The sequence below is a fragment of the Giraffa tippelskirchi genome, chromosome 6 (assembly GCF_054371585.1).
Source record: "Giraffa tippelskirchi isolate mGirTip1 chromosome 6, T2T-mGirTip1v1.2.pri, whole genome shotgun sequence".
In the NCBI taxonomy this organism is placed as follows: Eukaryota; Metazoa; Chordata; class Mammalia; order Artiodactyla; family Giraffidae; genus Giraffa; species Giraffa tippelskirchi.
Genome location: NC_137280.1, coordinates 48517583 through 48539272, shown reverse-complemented (window position 1 = coordinate 48539272; position 21690 = coordinate 48517583). Strand labels below are relative to the sequence as shown.

At 40.3% G+C, this 21690-nt stretch overlaps 1 protein-coding gene across 1 annotated transcript in view; it reads right to left on the bottom strand.

Moving 5' to 3' along the window:
* The window catches only part of CYP7B1 (cytochrome P450 family 7 subfamily B member 1), a 173468-nt gene that overhangs the window by 150546 nt on the left and 1232 nt on the right, over positions 1–21690 (bottom strand). The window lies entirely within an intron of this gene.

Below are 21690 nucleotides of genomic sequence, written 5' to 3'. Positions count from 1 at the left end.
CATGGTTCACATACTGTTGAAGCCTGGCTTGGAGAATTTTGAGCATTATTTTGCTAGCCTGTGAGATGAGTGCAATTGGGTGGTAGTTTGAACATTCTTTGGCATTGCTTTTCTTTGTGATTGGAATGAAAACTGATCTTTTCCAGTCCTGCGGGCACTGCTGAGTTTTCCAAATTTCTTGGCATATTGAGTGCAGCACTTTAACAGCATCATCTTTTAGGATTTGAAATAGCTCAACTGGAATTCCATCACTTCCACTAGCTTTGTTCGTAGTGATGATTCCCTAAGGCCCACATGACTTCACATTCCAGGATGTCTGGCTCTAGGGAAGTGATCATACCATCATGGTTATATAAGTCATGAAGATCTTTTTTGTATAGTTCTTCTGTATATTCTTACCACCTCCTTTTAATATCTTCTGCTTCTGTTAGGTCCATATTATTTCTGTCCTTTATTGTGCCCACCTTTGCATGAAATGTTTCCTTGGTATCACTAATTTTCTTGAAGAGATCTCTAGTCTTTCCCATTCTACTGTTTTCCTCTCTTTGCATTGATCACTGAGGAAGGCTTTCTTATCTCTCTTTGTTATTCTTTGGAACTCTGCATTCAAATGGGTAGATCTTTCCCTTTCTTCTTTGCCTTTAGCTTCTCCTTGGAAGAAAAGCTTCTTCCTTTAGCTTGCTCCTTGGAAGAAAAGCTATGAACAACCTAGACAGCCTATTAAAAAGCAGAGACATTACTTGCTGACAAAAGTCTGTCTAGTCAAACCTATGGTTTTTCCAGTAGTCATGTATGGATATGAGAGTTGGACTATAAAGAAAGCTGAGTGCTGAAGAATTGATGTTTTTGAAGTGTGGTGTTGGAGAAGACTCGTGAGAGTCCCTTGGACTGCAAGGAGATCCAACCAGTCCATCCTAAAGGAAATCAGTCCCGAATATTCATTGGAAGGACTGATGCTGAAGCTGAAACTCCAATCCTTTGGCCACCTGATGCAAAGAACTAACTCATTGGAAAAGACCCTGATGCTGGGAAAGATTGAAGGCAGGAGGAGAAGGGGACAACAGAGGATGAGATGGTTGGATGGCATCATTGACTCGATGGACATGAGTTTGAGCAAGCTTCCAGAGTTGGTGATGGACAAGGAAGCCTGGTATGCTGCAGTCCATGGGGTCGCAAAGAGTTGGACACAACTGAGTGACAGAATTCATTGATTGATTAAGTCTGACTAACAGTATGGAGGGCAATCTGCTTTACTGAGATCCACCCACTTAAATATTTATCTCATCCAAAAACACCCTCACAGAAACATCTAGAATAGTGCTCAACCACATATCTGGGCACTGTGGCATTTCCAAGTTGACATTGTGGTATATCTCTCCCAAACAAACCTCTTGTGGAAAAGGAGGACTGGGTTAGACAGGGGCACTGACCGTTCCTCACAGGATGAGGCAGGAAGGTGGAACGAAGGACTGAGAGCTGATTGGCGGGTGTGTGTGGTGCTGAGTCTGTGAAAATTATCTTCAGATTACTTCAGTCCTCTTGAAAAGTAGGAATCAAGGTCCTCTGATAAGAGGGAATATGGTGGACCAGGTGTCAGGAGTTTGAGAACCAAACGGAAGGGAAGGTGGGAAACAGAAGTGTACATAATGGCAAATAAAGCTGTTAAGCAATATGGACTTAAGAGAATAGGGAAGTCTGAACTTTGAAGACTGGGACCTATTTGCAAATGTCTTCCTAATTCCGCTATAAACTCCTTAGAAGCAAAAATGGTATCTTATTCTGCTGTCTACTTACCTCAGGGTTTTTCACCCTTGAAGTCACTGAACAGTGAACACCTGCTTTCCTTTAAGGGCCTGAGCAATGAGACCTTTTCAAACTCACCTGTCTGCCTCCAATACTCTTTCTATACCCAGAGGTAAAATAACTTGTGAAAAGTCTTACCTCAAATAAGTAGCGGAACTGGAAATTTAACTCTTCTCTGTGGTTCTATAGCTTGAACCATTCTGATATATTGCCACCTGAAGTATTCTGAACAAGTGTAAATGATCAAATAACTTAACTCTCTTCTATTCTGGTTTTGTACCAAGAGTTTCATCTGATTTTTCCTGAAATAGCCTTCCTGTCTCTGCTCTAAGTTCCAGGGACAAGCTTTAATTTCCAAATGTCCTTACTCAATCCCTTTCAAACAACTCTCTGCTTTAATTCTCAGAAACAGTGTTGCTCTGAGTCTTTAGGAATGCTATGTTTTTCATAGCCTTGAACTTACTCTGGGATTCAGGGTCTTGTGTGATCCCTCTATGTTGGGCCCTGAAACTATTCTCATAGCTTATAGTTGTCAAAGGGGAATTCCTGACAACTGGCTTAGCTCTGACTCAGGTGGAGTCATAGGTCAGGCTCTTCATAGTCAACTCTGTATGTCAGGTTTACCAGCATTTTGTGAAGCAATAATGACTACAAAAAAAACTGTCCACAGCCTTTTAATTCCATATTATGAGGAATATTGATTCTTTCCAAGGAAAGTTCTATCTTAAAATTATTACTGCATTACTAATTAATATATTACTAAATGCACCAGGCATTTTTTCTAAGTGCTGAGAACACAGAGATGAATGAAAAGAAAAGTGATTGTCATACTAGTTGCTGACACACCGACTAGGGAGCGATACATATTGACACATAATTATGACACATTGTGAAGTGAATTCTGAGATGCTAGGAGAGGCTCAGGGAGATGGCAAACTCTGCTTGGGAAAGATCTGGAAAATTTCCAGAGAGATGGAGCTTTGACACTGGGACTAAAAGGGAGAAAGAAAGGTATGATAATCGAGTCAGAAAGAGACATATTGGGACTTCCCTGGTGGTTCAGTGGTTAAGACTTCGCCTTCCAAACAGGGGGTGTGGGTTCAATCCTTGGTCAGGAAACTAAGATCCCATATGCCTTGCGGCCAAAAACCCAAAACATAAAAACAGAGCAATATTTTAACAAATTTAATAAAGACTTTAAAAGAGGTTCCTATTTAAAAAAAAAAATCTTTAAAAAAAAAAGAGAGAGAGATGCTGTGTTTGAGGACAGGTACCTTCTGTAGAGCTGAAATACATGTATTTTGGGAATTAATTTGAGAATGTCAGACTCCTGGTAGAATCACATCATTTCCTTAATGATTATCTCCTCTGACTTCCTCGTTCATAGATGAGAAAACTGAGGCTCAGAGGTAGTGAGAAATGTTATCATACCATTTCCTCTTCTATGGGAGTTCCATTTTTGTTGCTGATTTCATAAATACCATGATCTTTGTTCTCTCTGAATAAGGATACATATATACATATACAGGTTATTTTCCTGACCTGCATGCAACTGTAGCATCTTAATAAATCTGGAAATAGCAGTTGAAAAAAAAAATTAAAAAGCTCCTACTGCTCTGTATTTTTCTTCACTCCCAAGGCTTCGGAGACCCTGTGAAAATTTATGCTCTGGATATCATCAAAATTCCAGGCATTTTCTGTCATCCTGTGACAGACAGAAACAATGCTCCTGCAATGTTTCTTCCTTGTTTTTCCTTTTATTGATAATAATCAGTTTTAAGGAAGGGGGTGGATTTGAAAATAAATCTATACCTATCACAAAACAGTTAGAAAACTGTCAGTATTCGAAGTTATTGACAGATCAAGAATGACCAATTTTAACTGGTTGAATAACCTAGTATTATTCTAAATGTATTAGCCATGTCATGAGATGGCCTACAAATATGAATCATCCTCAGTTACTTAAAGGCTTTCTTTCCCATCACAGAAACACAGTGCTTAAGACTCCAGTTCTGTGTTCTTTTTTATAAGACAGTGACAGTTTTAAAGTCCAAAAACAGACGCTATTTCAGCTGCTGGTTCTATTTGGCCAGCATTTCTTCTCAAATATGACTGTCTTAAAAGAGTACAAATACCGAGTTTCAAACGGGGATTGAGTTATCTTAGTCCCACTAAAGCAGACTGAGAAAACTGACACGAATCAGTCACTTTGGCTTCTAAAAAGAGGAAAAACTAGCCCTTTAAAAATATTATAGTTGCCTATAAAGTGGAAGGCAATTTTCATCTATCTTGCAAGGCAATGTAATTAAGAACATTTTTACCTACCTACACAACTTTATTAACTTATGTTTGGAACTAAGGAAACTGTTTGAGAGCAGATCTCAACATACGGAAAAGCACAAGAACAAATAAAGCATGTAGATGTTTCAGGAACAAGACTTTTGTTTGAACATTTTTGAGAGCTATGTGTTGTTCTCAAGGTAAGGCAAACCCTGCCCAGGAAGTCAACTGCAATACCACAGGGTTCAGACATAAATCATATACAATGAGAAAGGGCATTGCTAAGATTTGGTCTAGCAATACTATTCTATTGTAGATCCACCCTGTAAAAATCAAGCCCAGGCAGAGCCATTTTGTGAAAAAATAAGAAAAATAGAAGAGCTGATTAAATACAAAAGAAGAAGAAACGTAATCAGTGAAGAGATGAAACATAAGGTTGGATCTTTGTCAAATAACATGAGAACTATTTACAGAACTGTTACCCAGAAATTTCATGGCAATGGCACTTTCTCTATTTTCTGTGATAGCTTATCTCTCTAGCAAAAAAAAATATACTGAATCCTTGGCTAAGAAATTAACTGCTAAAGTTTTCCCCCTATTTTTGTTTAATTAAATAGTTGGAAACAATATTCAACATAGCGCAAAGGAACCTGAGTCTACTTTACAAGTAAAACGAGTGAAATCTGAGTAGCACAATCAGACATTAGTCTACACTAATGTGGCATTAGTCTATACCATCTGCAGACTCTTTATTGCTTATGGCTGGGACTCAAACAACCCTGAGTCACAGTGTCACTATGACTTTATTCCATGGTCCCTACGAACACTGTAGGATTTGATTTTCTATACCTTTCTTTTTAGGTTGAAACATCCCACCCAAGGAATAAGTTAGAAAAAGCTGTGTGGTGGCTCTGTTATTTGCAGTCCAAAGACTCTGACTCCAACCACCAATGGAGTAGGTTCCATCTCCAGTGTCTCCCTGCACGGTAAATCTAGAGATTAAAATAAGAGGGGAAAGTTCCGTAAATACATACGGGGAAATTTCAACAGAGAAAGAAAAACACTTATTTGAATCAATTCCTTCAGAAAAATAAAAATTTGAAAGACTTCACTTTGGGATTTCTTCCCTTAAATAGAAAGAGGCACTTTAACTTCAAAATATGTCCTTTCTTTTTTTTTTAGAATTGCAGTATTAAGCCACGTTGCCATTTGCCCACAGATGTATCAGAGTCACAAGTGCTGTGGTCAAAAGTCTTTCCCCTTCTTCAGTTGACTGGTGATTTCATATGTTCTAGGAATATTTTTATCTTTTGGCATGATGCTCTATACCATATGGTATAACACACTGACAAGCAAAAAGGGTAGAACTAGTTTGAAATATATACACATATATACACACATATATTTATACATTTATATATTCACACACACATACACTGCATGCATAGTGAAAGAAGTTGCATGGATGCCTGCAAAGAAATAAGGGCAAAGTGACACACTCTGCATACAGAACTGAGCTTCTTTGTCCCTGTGGAAAAAAGTCATTCAAAATCCTAAGCAAGACTGAAAGTTCACTATTGGCCTGAAAGCATTCAAGAGACACATCAGAAACCCCTATTCTTTGCTACAGGATCAAGTAATATTTGAACTGCCTGTAACACTTTTTCACACAATATTTAATGCTGCTTCCCTAAGTGCAATAGTAACTGCAGCAGCCCCACACAACAAGTTGCAGAATCCATTTAGGAAACAGTGTTAAAATGGGAAATACACTGCTGCTGCTGCTAAGTCGCTTCAGTCATGTCCAACTCTGTGTGACCCCATAGACAGCAGGCCACCAAGCTCCCCTGTCCCTGGGATTCTCCAGGCAAGAATACTGGAGTGGGTTGCCATTTCCTTCTCCAGTGCATGAAAGTGAAAAGTGAAAGTGAAGTCCCTCAGTCGTGTCCGACTCCTAGCGACCCCACGGACTGCAGCCTACCAGGCTCCTCCGTCCGTGGGATTTTCCAGGCAAGAGTACTGGAGTGGGGTGCCATTGCCTTCTCCGGGGAAATATACTAAACTATCTTTAGTGGATTCCAGAGGGTGAAAATATCTTTCATCTTGGATTTCAGTTTCCTTCAACATGATTTTCCTTTTGAAAACAGTGATCTTGAATCAAATTTTACAAATTTTTCAAATTTTACAATCTTTTAACAAAAGGATTAATGTGTGACACAGCCTGCTCATTATTCTTCCTGTCAAGAGGTCATTTTCGTTGTTCAGTCGCTCAGTCATGTCTGATTCTGTGACCCCATGGACTGTAGCCCGCCAGGTTCCCCTGTCCATGGGATTTTCCAGGCAAGAATACTGGAGTGGGTTGCCATTTCCTTCTCCAGGGGATCTTCCCCATCCAAGGATCAAACCAGGGTGTTCTCCATTAGCAGGTGGATTCTTTACCACTGAGCCAACGTGAGTTTCCTTTTGAAAACAGTGATCTTGAATCAGATTTTACAAGTTTTCAAAAAGATTAAGGTGTAACAGCCTGCTCATTATTATTTCCATGGAATCCTCCAGGCAAGAATACTGGAGTGGGTAGCCATTCCCTTCTCCAGGGGATCTTCTCAACTCAGGGATAGAACCAATGTCTCCTGCATTACAGGCAGATTCTTCCCTGTCTGAGCCACCAGGGAAGCCCTGTCAGTAGGTAGGAACTCTGAGGAAACACACAGAGGAAAAGCTTCTTAACAATGATTTCTTGGGTAGGACACCAAAAGCACAGGCAACAAAAGCAAAACTGAGTAAGCGGGGCCATGCCAAACCCAAGAGCTTCTGCACAGGAAAGGAAACGACTGATAAAATGAAAAAGCAACCTACAGGATGGGAGAAAATATTTGCAAACCATATATCTGACAAAGCATTTACTATTCAATATCTATAGGTAACTCCAACAACTTTATAGCAAAAAACCAAATAACCTGATTAAAAATGCAAAAAGGAACTGAATAGATGTTCTTCTAAAGAAGACATACAAATGTCCTTCTCATACAAATGTGAGTAGGTCCTCAACATAACTAATCATCAGAGCAATGCAAATCAAAACCAGAATGAGATATAACTTCACACCTGTAAGGATGACTACTATTAAAAAGAAAAAAGCCAAGTGCTGGCAAAGATGTAGAGGAAAGGGAACTTTTGTACTGTTGGTGGGGATGTAAATTGGTACAGTCACTCAAAAAAAACAGAAAGTTCCTCAAAAAGTTAAAATTAGAACTACCATATGATCCAACATTTCCACTTCTGGGTATATATCCCCCCCCAAAATTGAAATAAGGATATGTGTACTTCCAGGAGGGATATGTGCACTTCCATGTTCATTAAATCATTATTCATAATAGCTCAAGACACAGAAGCAACCTGAATGTTCATCAATGGGCAAATAGATAAAGAAAATGGGGTTTATACATACAATGGATTATTATTCAGTCTTAAGAAGGAAGCCCTGCCATTTGTGACAACATGAATGAACCTCAGGGAAATGATGTTAAGCCATATAAGCCAAATACAAAAGAATAAATACCATGTCTTATCACTTATATGAGGAATCACAAATAGTTAAACTTATAGAAGAAGAGATTAGAATTCGGGTTAACAGGGGCTAGAGGGAGGAGAAAACAGACAAGTATTAGTCAAAAGGTACAAAGTTTCAGTTACACCAGATAAATAAGTCCTAGAGATCTACTGTACACCATAGTGCCTCTAATTAATACTGTGGTGGTGGTGTCTGACCCCATGGACTGCAGCACCCCAGGCCCCTTTGTTCTCCACCACCTCTCAGAGTTTGCTCAAATTCATGTCCACTGAGTTGGTGATGCTCTCTAACCATCTCATCCTCTGCTCTGCTGCTCCTTTCTCCTTTTGCCCTCAATCTTTCCCAGCATCAGGGTCTTTTCCAATGAGTTGGCTCATTGCATCAGGTGGCCAAAGTATTGGAGTTTCAGCTTTAGCAGCAGTACTTTCAGTGAATATTCAGGGTTGATTTCCATTAGGATTGACTGGTTTGATCTCTGTGCAGTCCAATAGTCTTCTCCAGCACCACAATTCAAGAGTTATCAATTCTTCGGCACTCAGCCTTCTTTAGGGTACAACTCTTACATCCGTACATGACTACTGGAAAAATAGCTTTGACTATATGGACCTTTGTCAGCAAAGTGATGTCTCTGTTTTTTAATACGCTGTCTAGGTTGTCATCTATACTTAAAAATTTGCCAAGAGGGTAGATGTAGATGCTATGTTAAGTGTTCTTAATAATAATAAAGAAAGTAGGTGGGAGAAAACTTTTGCAGATGATGGATTATGTTTATGACACATGTTGTGATGGTTTCATTGATGTATGTGCTGTGCTGTGCTTGGTTGCTGAATCGTGTCTGACTCTTTGTGACCCTATGGACTGCAGCCCACCAGGCTCCTCTGTCCATGGGGATTGCCCAGGCAAGAATACTGGAGTGGGTAGCCTATCACTTCTCTAGGGGATCTTCCCGACCCAGAAATCGAACTGGGGTCTCCCACATTGCAGGTGGATTCTTTACCAGATGAACTACCAGGGAAGCCCTCATTGATGTATAATTATCTCCAAATTCATCAAATTGTATACATTAAACATATACAGCTTTGCATATGTCAAAAAAAAAAAAAGAGAGAGAGAGACAGGGTCCTGCATGATCAGTCCCTTTCTCCACTGTCTCTGAACAAAGGACGATGTAGACACACAGTGAACCTCAATTCCTCTGCTAAGCCATTAAGTGGGGGGTGCAAAAGCTAGTAAATAGAAAAATGAAAAAGAAATGTTTTCTCACACTGGCCAACAGATGTGACTTTCATACAATCTAATGTAAGAAGGAGACAACAGACTAGCACCGCCTGCTTTTTTTTCAATCTTAACATATTCTTCTTTTAAAAGTCCAAGTGTACATATTCATATTTTAGTTAAATTTTTACTAGAAATGCTTAAAAGTCATATTAGATTTTAATACTTTCATTCTTAGTCAAGGGTAAGGGCATATGCCAAAACATTATTGCAAGAAAACTTCAAGAGAACATGAAAAAAAATGCTAAATTTTTAAAAAATGAAGTCAGCACTGTGGCTTTGAACCATAACTGCACTGTATTCTAGCTGTGTGACTTTGGGAACATTATTTCAGTGAGACTTATTTTTGTACCCCTATAAAAATGAGGAAAGTTATTGTGAGGGAGGACTCTATCAATTCACTCTACTAATGGCTATAAAGTCCTTGCCTCAGTGTCTCTTAGGCACACAGGAAGTGCTCAGAAGGGTTGGCTGCCATTATTACAAGTCAAACAAATTCTGTAGGAGTGTGTACTCAAGACACAAAAATAGACTGAAAAGTCAGTCATATCGGAGTAGCTGAACATCTCCACCAGGTAACAGGCCATTATCCAAAGATGTTAACCCCTTCACTTCCTGCCCCCAAAGTACAGCCCTGCCAAAACGCTGGGCAACAAGCTGCCTGTCTTTTGGAATAAAATGGTTTGGGGACCAGACTTCTAAAGAGCAGCTGATACAAAGCAGAGCTTTTACCACGGCAATGCTGATTTTCAAACAGAAAACCTGGTCTCTTTAATATTTACAAGTAATCAGCCCACCATTATTAGTGATCAGGGTACTAAAGACCAAAATGTGCATGAATCTATGATTAACCCAAATCGGGCTCTGCTCTTTCACAAACAAGCTCTGATTTGTTCAACAAAGCACACTATTCATCAACAGAGGGGAGAGGAACCATAAGCCAAGTTATACAAATCCAGTGCCTAGACCTGGAAGTTAACAATATGTATTTTTAAATTCTGAATTTTCAGAAGCAGGAAATCTTAGGAATTGACTGCACTCTAGTTGCTATGTTTTCAGTTAGGTTTACACTAAAGAATAATCCAGCGGACTTCCCTGCTGGTCCAATGGTAAAGAATCCGCCTGCCAATGCTAGAGACATGGCTTCAATCCTTGATCCAGGAAGATCCCACAAGTTGAGGAGCAACTAAGCCCATGCACCACTATTACTGAGCCTGTGATCTAGAGCCCATGCTCCACAAGAGAGGCCACTGCAGTGAAAAGCCCATGCACCACAATGAAAAGTAGCCCCCTACTCGCTGCAACTAGAGAAAACCTATACCAAGCAATGAAGACCCAGAACAACCAAAAATAAATAAATAAAATAAAAAAAACTATCATTGCACCAATATATGTTCTCCATTTATAAATACTCATGCTAGGTAAGCACTCGCTTATGAAATCTTTCATTAAAGTTGCAGAAAAAATGATACATATGACATTCATCATTTTTGTATATAGTTTGTATGTTTTGATATCAATACCTATGACTCTAAAATAGTTATATTGAAATAAATAACAATTACTGCACCAAACCGATTCCCTTATCCTGCATTATAATAAGTATTGACCGAAGACCTATTCAGTGTCAGATATTGCGCTTCATGCAAAAACTAAAGTGAAGCTTTCAAAGTTTCTTCTTCATTATTATCAATTATTTAGGATAAAGTTACGAAGGGAAATGACAATGGACTTAAATCCTCTTATGATTGTACTTTTAATAAAATTTCTATTAATTTTTGTATTAAGCAATTACAGACGTAATGAATCCTCTCCACTTTGCTATAGACCAAAAAAAAAAAAAAAAAGATCCAATCCCAAATACTTCATTGTTGAAAAAAAACATGCCAAAGCCATAAAAATGAGCACTTGGGCCATAAAAATGCATGATATAATAGATGTCACCTTCTCTTCTTCGGCAAAGCAGCTTTCTATAATTTTGTCCTTTGCCTTTCACAGAACAGTAACCTGAAGTTGTTTCAGTGGGGTTTTACTTTGGATAAAGTACAAAAATATTCTTTTCCAAGAAGCCGTTAATCTTTCCTCTGCAGCTGATGGCGCTCTCTGCTCCACTCAATTTGGGGGAAACCAGGGACATACAGCATCCTGCCACCCAGGTCCCTTCGACTCCCCAGAGTCCCCCTTTGCTTTCTCCTCCAGGCCATGGGTAGCAGCAAACAAGGATGAACCTCAGTGCCCCCAGTCGGCATTACACTTTCAAAAAAAAAAAAAATTCCTTTCTTTAACCTATCAGCAGGCTTCCCTGGTGGCTCAGCAGTAAAGAATACGCCTGCCAATGCAGGAGACCCGGGTTTGATTCCTGGGTCAGGAAGATCCCCTGAAGGAGGAAATGGCAACTCACTGTAGTATTCTTGCCTGGAGAATCCCATGGACAGAGGAGCCTAGCGGGCTACAGTCGATGGGGTCACCAAAAGGGTTGGACGTGACTTAGCGACTAAATAGCAACAATAACCTATCAGCATATTTTTTTAAAAAGTCACTGGTTCAACAACACGATTAAAAAAATTCAACTTTAATTCATAACTTCAGCTTTTTCTTCCTTTTTTTGGAAACCATTTTTCCTGAGCCTTTAACATATATTGTAAACTTTTATGTTACAGAAAAATATATACATTTACAAATTGTGAGATTTTTAAAGAGAATTTAAGACATATACTCACTTATTTTTTAATTTAAAACTGGGTTTCTGTTGGCACTGGTGGAGGTGAGGAGTGTTTTTAGTCCCTTGCTCCTGGCTTTGAAGGTTGGGACTAGTTGGTACAGAAATCCTGAAACTTCAGGAAGAAATCTACTGAGTGTGTTTTGTTTTCTGTTTACTCTCTGCTTTTGGTGACTGGTGTGCCTAACTGTGTCTGCAGGAGTGCTGTGGAGCCCTGCCGCCTGCATCCGCCCTCCCTGGCATCAAGGATCAGGAGGCCAGGCCAGCCCATCACCAACACTCTGGGCTTCAGGCCTTTCTGCTGAGCGGTTTCAATACAGAAAGTGCATTTGGATTAAATATATATATATATTTAAAAGATGCATGGAGTTACAAATACACAATAAACCTTACTTGTGAATTGATGGATAAGGAAGAGAAACATCAATGAATAGCTCATGGTTATCTCTAATTGTTATGTATTAGCAAAGACTGAGTATTTTTTTTTCATTAAGTTTTTTTTTTAAGATGTATTTCTTTTTGGTTGCACTGGGTCTTTGTTGCTGTGAAAGACCTTTCTCTAGTTGTGCTGCTTGAGAGCTTATCTCTAGTTGTGTCCAGTGGGGGCTACTCTCTAGTTGTGATGTGCAGATTTCTCACTGTGGTGGCTTCTCTTGTTGGGGAGCACTGGCTCTAGGCACACGGGCTTCAATAGCTGCAGGGCACGGGCTTAGTTGCTCCGAGGCATGTGGGGTCTTCCCAGACCAGTGATGGAACCCGTGTCTCCTGGATTGGTAGGCGAGCTCTTAACCACTAGATCATCAAAGCAGCCTGATGGAGAGTATTTTTAAAAGTTTACCTTCTATCCTGCTCCTCATGGGCAACCAGAAAAGTGACCCCAGTTCCAGTCCTTTCAGCCCTCTGAACTTCCTTGCAAGAGGCTGCTGTGTTAGCTTTCTAGGGCCACTATAACAAATTAGCATGATGAACCAGTGGCTTGCATGTGAGCGAGCTAAGTCACTTCAGTCATGTCTGACTCTTTGCAACCCCATTGCTGTAACCCACCAGGCTCCTCAGTCCATGGGATTCTCCAGGCAAGAATACCGGAGTGGGTTGCCATGCCCTGCCCCAGGGGATCTTCCCAACCTAGGGATCGAACCCATGTCACTTCCTGCATTGGCAGGCAGGTTCTTTACCACTACCACCGCCTTGGAACCCTGAATCTATAGCTTAAACAATACTAATTTACTGTCAGATGGTTCTGTAGGCCAGTTGTCCAAAGTGGCTCTCCCCAGGTGAAGATCAAGGTGTTAGCAGGGTGAGGCTCCATTCTGCAGCCTCTAGAAAGGGCTCTATTTCCTTGCTTATCCAGCTTCAAGAGATGTCTGCATTCTTTGGCCTTTGCACTCCTTAATCCATCTCCAGAGCAGCAATGGTCAATGGACTTCCCCTCCTGCCTCCCTCTCCCCATTTTAATTTGTGATTGCATTGGGCCCACCAAATAGTTTGGGATCACCACTCATTTTAAAGTTAGCTGATTAGCAACCTTCATTCCACTCTACCAAGGGACTTAGTCATAGGTTTTAGAGATTAAGGTGGGAACAATTTGGGGATTAAGCAAGCATTAGTCTGTCTACCACAGCTATAATGAGCCTGGAATCAAAAACCCAGTTCTACCCAGGTAGCCCTGCAAACTGGTTCATTTCTCATTGTGTTCATCTCTTCTTCTGAAAAAATAGCTTCACAGCTATCTCATGAATGGTAGGGAAGGTTAAATGAGACAATGTGCAAAATCAGCTAAGCACAGAGCCTGGTGTGTTCATTTCTATCTTCCCTTACCTTCCTGTTGAAAGTCAGCATCCTAGTTGGGTAGAGAAGGATTTTGGACCCAGGTCCATTGTGGCTTCACAGGCTTGCTCCTTGCCTTACACTGCACTTCTTCTACAAGAAAGTCCCATTACTAGGGAACACTTAGCTATGAATGATTTTACATACATAATTTTATCCCTCATGACTAAGGTAAGCACTTCAAGATTTCACTCTGATAATGATAAGAGATTTATGCTGATCTGGCATAAAGTCTGAATATTCAAAGGCAGCAGTCGTCAACCTTTCTGTCACCAGGGAAGCAGTTTCACGGAAGACAGTTTTTCCACAGATCAGGGAAGGGCATGGTTTGGGGATGATTCATTACAAGTGCATGACATTTATGGTGCACTTTATTTCTATTATTATTGCATCAGCTCCACCTCAGATCATCAGGCATTAGATCCCAGAGGTTCAGAACCCCTGTTTAAAGGGATAGCCAGGATTTATCAGCAAATTGTAATTCCAGCATTGAGCAATCCTCAGCGTGGATCCTGTCAGCAGTTTGGAACTTCCCAAGACCCAGAGAACAGTCTCTTTGAATGACACACAAATAAACAGCAAAGTACTGCATTTTCCAAAACTCAGCTGTTCCTCTAATTACACAGTAGGAACACTAACTTCAGGACCCTTTTTTAAAAAGATACAAAATAAGATAGTGATGCAGCCTGAAAGGTCACAAAAGGTAAGAGCAATCCAAGCTCCTTGGCTTAGTAAGGGTTAAGTGTAGCAACCTCTAACTGATCAGTCAATTAGTCAAGAGTCACATATGTGCCTGGAGAGCTTCCTATCACCTCCTATGTAAAAGTCATACAAATCCACTTGCTGAATCAGCACCCTCTCAAGTAGATAATGACTTTGCTTTCAGGTGCCCACATCCTTCTCCCACATTCTGTCATGAGAAAAGGGGAAGAAACAAGAAAACCATCCACTAATGATGACAACCTAGTTCCTCTCATTCTCTTGGCAGCGGTAACAGTGTGAGGGATCCAGAGCATCAGGGTCTTATTGGGGAGTAATTAAGTAATTAGAAAGAGGAAATAACTGATTTATGTGCTACAGAGATGTCAACAACTCCACATTTCAAAACAACTCGTTATCTACATAACCTTGACATCTTATAACTTTAAAAAAAATCAGATTGTTTACATTGACTAAAATTTATCTTAAAATATATAAGTAGGATTTCTTACCAATGAGCGCATTGGGGGTGGGGTGGGGATATGTGTGTTAGGGGAGAAGAATGAAAAAGGGAAGGAAACTCATTCTACTTTTTTCCTCCTAAATAGCAACGAGGAGAAAAGTGTGTTTCTGGGAAGTATCAAGGAAACCTGATGGTGCAAGCCAACTGTCTTCCAAGTGACTTCACACCTTACAAAACGTGCACTTCACTTCTCATATCTACCTGTGTGGTAGCTGTCACTTCCACTTTCTATTGAGGAAGATGATTCAGTGGTCATTGGACTATGGACCCTCTGAACCTCCTGTTAAGGAGGGGGACTCGCTATGACATCGTCTCGAGAAGGTCATTCGGTGAGGTGTCCTCTCCTGGGCTCAATCTTTGAGGTCTTTCTCTAGTGGAAGATTTTTCTCGGCCAGCACATGTTCAGTTGTGTTCTCAGAATCTAGCATTCTCCCCTAAACCCTCCAAAAGGTCTCACCCTACTGACTCCTTGATATCGGCCCAGTAGGACTCTGACCTCTAGGACTAAGAGACAGTCCCTCTGTGTTGCTTAACATCACTACATCTGTGGTAATTGATTATAGCAGCAGGAAACTCATACAGATTTTGCTATCTGGAAGTGATGTGCCGCTGTAACAAAACCCTAAAAACACAGAAGTGGCTTTGGAATTGGGCAATGGGCAGGAATTTTGAGGAGGATGATAGGAAAAGCATAGATTGGATTTCCCTGTGGTCCAGTGGTTTAGACTCCAAGCCTCCACTGCAGGATGGCATGGGTTCCAGCCCTGCTCAGGGATCTAAGATCCCACATGCTCAGTGGTGCAGCCAAAATAAATGAATAAATAAATAAAGTAGTTTAAAAATAAAGTATCAATAATTTGTTCCTCTAAAAAAATAAATTGATCGCCTTGAATAGATCGTAAGTAGAAATATGGATATCAACATTCTACTAGTGAGGACTCAGAAGGAATATCTATTGATACAATTATCTTAAAGAACACTTACTTTGTCACAAATAAACTGTAAGTAAAAATACGAACATTAAGGGCACTGCTGCTGAGGGCTCAGGGGAAATGAGGAACCTGTTACTGGAAACAGGAGAAAATGGATCTTAATCATATAGCTACAGAAAGTTTAGTCACAGTGTGTCCTGCAGTTATATGGAAAGTAGATTTTGTAAACAGTTAATTTGTCTATTTAGCTGGGGAGATTTTTTAAGCAAAGTGCTGAAAGGACAGACTGGTTTCTTCTTGCTGCTTATATGAAAGTGTGAGAGGAAAGATACAGATTAAGGGAAAACTCTTAAGCATTGTACAAAGGACAAAGGAATTAATTTGGGGAAAATTCTCAGCCTATCCAGATTGCAAGAGACCCTAAAACTAGAAGATTCACTGTCAGGAAAGAGTGCTCTGAAGGGAAAGTCAAGGATGTAGCTGGACAATTTTTGCTAATGCCTGGGAAGAATCAGGGCTTCCCTGCAATGCAGGAGATGTGGGTTCGATCCCTGGGTTGGGAAGATCCCCTGGAGGAGGGCTCAGTAACTCACTCCAGTATTCTTGCCTGGAGAATCCCATGGACAGAGGAGCCTGGCAGGTTACAGTCCATAGGGTCGCAGAGAATCAAACAACTGAAGCGACTTAGCAGGCACACAAGGGAAGAGTCAAAAGGTTCGCATGTTCAGTCATACATGTTCATTCATATATAATTAGTCAGTCATCAAAAGCATTAGGAACGTGACTCATGTTTCCCCTCAGGCATCTCAGAAGAAGCCAGGAATATAAACGGGGTTACCCAGAAAATATCTGTGGAAAAGCCTCTTGTCTGATGGAGTAAATCGCCATGACATACATGGGAGACCCACAAGGTTCTTGGGAATTTTTGTCCTAGCACAGATCATACCCAGAGGCCCATACTTGATTTAGATGATTGAAATAATGAAACTTGGGACTTCTAAGCTGATGAAATTTAGATGAGATTTTGGGCTTTGATTTGATGCTGTAATTGGTAGAGAATTTTATGGATGTTGCAATAGGGTGGTTATATTTTGCATGTAAAATGGACATAAATCTCTGGAGGTCAGAGGGAGCACTGTGATAGGAAGAACAGCGTCCCCCAAAGATGTCCATGACTTAATCCTTAATCCCTAACCTCAATATGTTACCTAACATGGCAAAAAGGACTTTGCCAATGTGACTGAATTAAGGACCTTGAGATGGGAAGATTATCCTGCATTATCTGGGTGGTTCAGTGTAGTCACAAAGGTTCTCAGAAGAAAGGAGTGTTGGAGTCTGAAAAAAGAGAGTTGAGTTCTCGTGGCCTCTAGAAGCTGGAAGAAGGAAGGAGATGGATTCTCTTGTCGATCCACCAAAAGGAATGCGGCCTACCAACACCTTGACTGAAGTCAGTAACACCCATTTTCAGACTTCTCGTATCCCGAACTGTAAGATTAAAAGATCTGTGTTACACAAGTAAAGATCCTGCATGCTGCAGCTAAGACCTGGCGTAATCAGATAAACAAATTTTTAAAAAATCTATTACTGCCCTCTCCCCATGACATTTTCTGTAAACACTTTCCCCTATTGATTATAAAGCTTTTAATTCTGTTTTATGTGTTCTCTTCGGGAAACATGATATTTAGTGCCACTTTTATCTCATTTAAAACAATTTAACAATTTTATATTTATTTTATATTTTTTGGTAGGACTGAGTTTTGTCCTTTTTACAGGGGATGGGGAAGTAGGGAAAGAATAACAGAGATGTGTTCGTTTTCAACTCTGTCTTGCTACACAGACTCTGTATTTATATGATATTGCCTTCTAAAATATATTGGAAAGTATCTGTATTTAAGTCTATTATTAGTAAACAGTTATTTTTTTTAAATGTAGCTAATTATTGGACAAAAACATATATCATATGTTATTAATGATGTTCTGGAAATGAATTGGATTTCCTAGCGCCACTCAAATCATATCTTCTAAGTTAGAATCCTACCACTACCACTGATTCAGAATGCTGGTTCTTTGAAAAAGAAAAAATGATTTAAAACATTTTAAAATAATTTTTCAAAGTTTTGTTTAAATGTATTGCTTATTTTGTATTATGAAAGAAAGGCATATGTATTATGACAATTTGAAAATATAAGCACAAAATAGGAGATAAAAAATCATCCTACAAAAAGAAATCACCTAGATAAAATCACTGTTAGAAATCTGGGTTTAGGTTCTTGTTAATAATGAAGTAAGACTTCTCAGGTGGCTCAGTGGTAAAGAACCTGCCTGCCAGTGCAGGAGATGCGAGTTCAATCCCTGGGTCACGAAGATCCCCTGAAGAAGGAATGGCAACCCTCTCCAGTATTCTTGCCTGGGAAATTCCATGGACAGAGAGAAGCCTGGTGGGTCACAAAGAGTCAGACACAACAAGAATGGTGAAGTAGCTTAAAATAACCTAACATTTTCACAGATTAATAAAATACAAAATAAACAAACAAAAAAAACGTTTTAAATGCACTAAAGAACAAGCAAAAGAAGGCAGATACCGAAGGGAAGTCACCCCTTAAAGAACAGACTCATAATGAATTAGGTCCAGGGTACACAGCATTTCCTCTGATATATCTGCAAGAGGGAGAGACAGTTGAAACTCAAGCAAAATGCTACAATATTACTGATTGAGGTGTCAGAGTTTGGGGTTGAAAGTGGGTGTAAATCCAGAAGAGAAACCTAGAAAAATATGCATATAATCACCCCTCAAATTGTTGGCCAAACTCAGAAGTGTGGATGTGTGCAGATTTCAAAGAGGCCTTTGGAAGGAATCAGTTGGAAGATTCAAAAAACTGAGCAGAGGTTTCAGGTGCTGCCCACTGCTGGGGAGACAAGAGACTAGGGTTTGAATCCTATCAAAGAAAAGACACTTAGAAAATATCCTGAGCTTCCCATGTGTGTGTTAGTCACTCAGTCATGTCCAACTCTTTGCGACCCCATGGACTGTAGCCCACCAGGCTCCTCTGTCCATTGGATTTCCCTGGCAATCCCATCAGAAGTGGAGTTCCCAGTAGATGGAGCTTTCCATAGACTCTGTAAAAAATAAAGCTAAGTTTCCCCAAGTTTAAGAGAAATACATCTGCACTCTAAAACAAAATTCAACACTCTTCAGGGGAAGATGTACATTCAGAATCTACAAAGCTGGGTTTATAAACCAACAGATCGGCCACATCTGATACAGGTGAAGATACAGAGCAACTGGAACTCTTGTATAGTATGTACTGGTGGAAGTATTACAAACAGTATACTTTGGAAAAGTGGCATTTTCCAAGACAGTTATGAGTATAAGTCTTTACCCCATGACCCATCAACCTTCTCAAAGGTTTCAGGATTTTAACCCAAGAAATCAATAAATATATGCCCACAAAGAGTCTTATAAAAGAATGTTTGTACATGCATGCTCAGTCACTTCAGTAGTATCCGACTCTTTTGTAACCCCATGAACTATAGCCTGCCCAGCTCCTCTGTCTGAGATTTCCCAGGCAAGAATACTGGACTGGTTGCCATTTCCTTCTCCAGGAGAACTTCCCCACCCAAGGGTTAAACCTGAGTCTCCTGCTTGGCAGGCAGATTCTTTACCAGTGAGACGCCTGGAAAGTCCCTTCCCAATACATAGAAAAGAACTAAAATCATTAACTTGAGATGTCTATTTTTTTGTGATTAGCAGTAACCTTTTGATGTACATGGATTTTCTTTTTTTCCAGCAAAAACTCCTATATATCCTGGCTCCTCACTTGCCTTTTTGGAACAGTTCCTCAGAGCTATGTGAAAGGTTGTCTATTGGGCTATATAGTTTTCATAAGGTTCCAGATACAACGTAACTCATAACTTTAGGTTGTGCATTTCTCTTCAGCTGACAATAGCTATGGTACTTCACTCTTCTGCTGAGCAAACATGAAGCCATTATTACTCAAACATTTGATTAAGTGATCAAAGAAAGCCACTCCATGACTATTACAATGTCAAAAATGAGATCAATCCATAATCACGTCTAAATATTGACAGAAATCATGTCTAAATACTGAGAGAAATCACTATCTAAATTAATAAAATGACCAAATATCCCCCAAACATTACTAATTCTAGTGTCTGTTGCTTTTTCACTAATTACTGATTCAGCCTCAATTCATTCCTCTTGCCTCATCAAGGAGACTTATTAAGGTGTCCAATCACAGACTAGCCTCGACCATCTGAGAGTATTTTACCAACAGAGCAAAACCTTGCTTCCTTGAACTGTCCCCAAAATCACATAACACAAACCCAAATCCCATAAATAGGTCCTTTCTAACACTCTTATCCAGAATGAATGGTTCAACTCATTCCACTATAGATGTGTTCCCAGTGGTCTTTGGCTGGACGTCATTGAACCATGTACATGAACATATTCTGTTTTGTAAGTTTGTTCACTTACTGTATCTTGAATGTAGATTTCTATGTCTTCATCATGGCTACATAAGTTTCTATGACTCCGATATGCAATAATTTTTTTTAACTAAAACAGTATTTTTTCGGAAAACAGTTTTTTCCTAATGTCTCACTGTTGTAAGTAGCCCTAATGCTAATGCTAATGCTAAGTCGCTTCAGTCGTGTCCGACTCTGTGCGACCCCATGGACAGCAGCCCACCAGGCTCCTCTGTCCACGGGGTTCTCCAGGCAAGAATAATGGAGTGGGTTGCCATTTCCTTCGTGCTAATTAAATCTTTAAGGACCTTCATGATTACTTCACCAGGAGAAATTCCTTTAAATAAAATTACTAGAATTATTGCCTCAAGAGATCTGAAACATAATTCTACATTGCATTCTCATCTGAATATAAAACCTTAGGAGCTACTACTGTAAGACAGACAGCATTTCAATCCACTTCAAACAGGCTAGATGTCCATCAGCTCTCACTCTTATCAATTCTGTGTTGTGCTGTGTGCCGTGCTTAGTCGCTCAGTTGTGTCGACTCTTTGCAACCCCAATGGCACCCCACTCCAGTACTCTTGCCTGGAAAATCCCATGGATGGAGGAGCCGGGTAGGCTACAGTCCATGGGGTCGCTAAGAGTCGGACATGACTGAGTGACTTCACTTTCACTTTTCCCTTTCATGCACTGGAGAAGGAAATGGCAACCCACTCCAGTATTCTTGCCTGGAGAATCCCAGGGAAGGCAGAGCCTGATGGGCTGCCGCCTATGGGGTCGCACAGAGTCAGACACGACTGAAGCGACTTAGCAGTAGCAGTAGCAGTTTGCAACCCCATGGACCCGCTGGCTCCTCTGTCCATGGGGATTCTCCAGGCAAGTATACTGGAGTGAGTTGCCACGCTCTCCTCCACAGGATCTTCCCAACCCAGGGATTGAACCCAGGTCTCCCACATTGCAGGAGGATCCTACGTCTTATCAACTCTGATGGTCCTTTGTCCTCAACAAACTAGCCTTCTCAGCAGCATCTGACACGGATAACTCCCTTACCTATTTAAACATGTTTCTATCTAGTTTACAGGACACCACATTCACTTGGTTTTCTTCCCATGCCATTGGCCTCTCCTTCTCGGTCTTCTTTGGTGATCTTCTTCTGCCTGGCTCTTCAATAAGGAGAATGCCCTGGGAACCCTGCTTCTTCATCACTCTTTCACAAGGTGACCAATCTTACTCATGACTTTATGTTCCATTTTCATATTTGTGACTTTTATAATTAAATATCCTCCCTCGACCGTGCCACCAAGCACCAGAAACAGACTTCTCTACTGATCTAACATGTCCCCAACAAAATCACTGATCTCCCCAACTTCCCCACCTGACCGAGATCCACCCAGATGACCAGACAAAAAACAAGGGAGAAGAAAAAAAGCTACGAAGAACTTGGTGGTATGAAAAAGTGACTCAGCAAGAAAAGACAAATAGATTTCAAAGTGAGTGCTTTTATGTTCCGTTCTCCTTCCCCAGTTCAAATCAGATAACGAACGAAGTGACGCACTTCTCGGTTTTGTTGTTA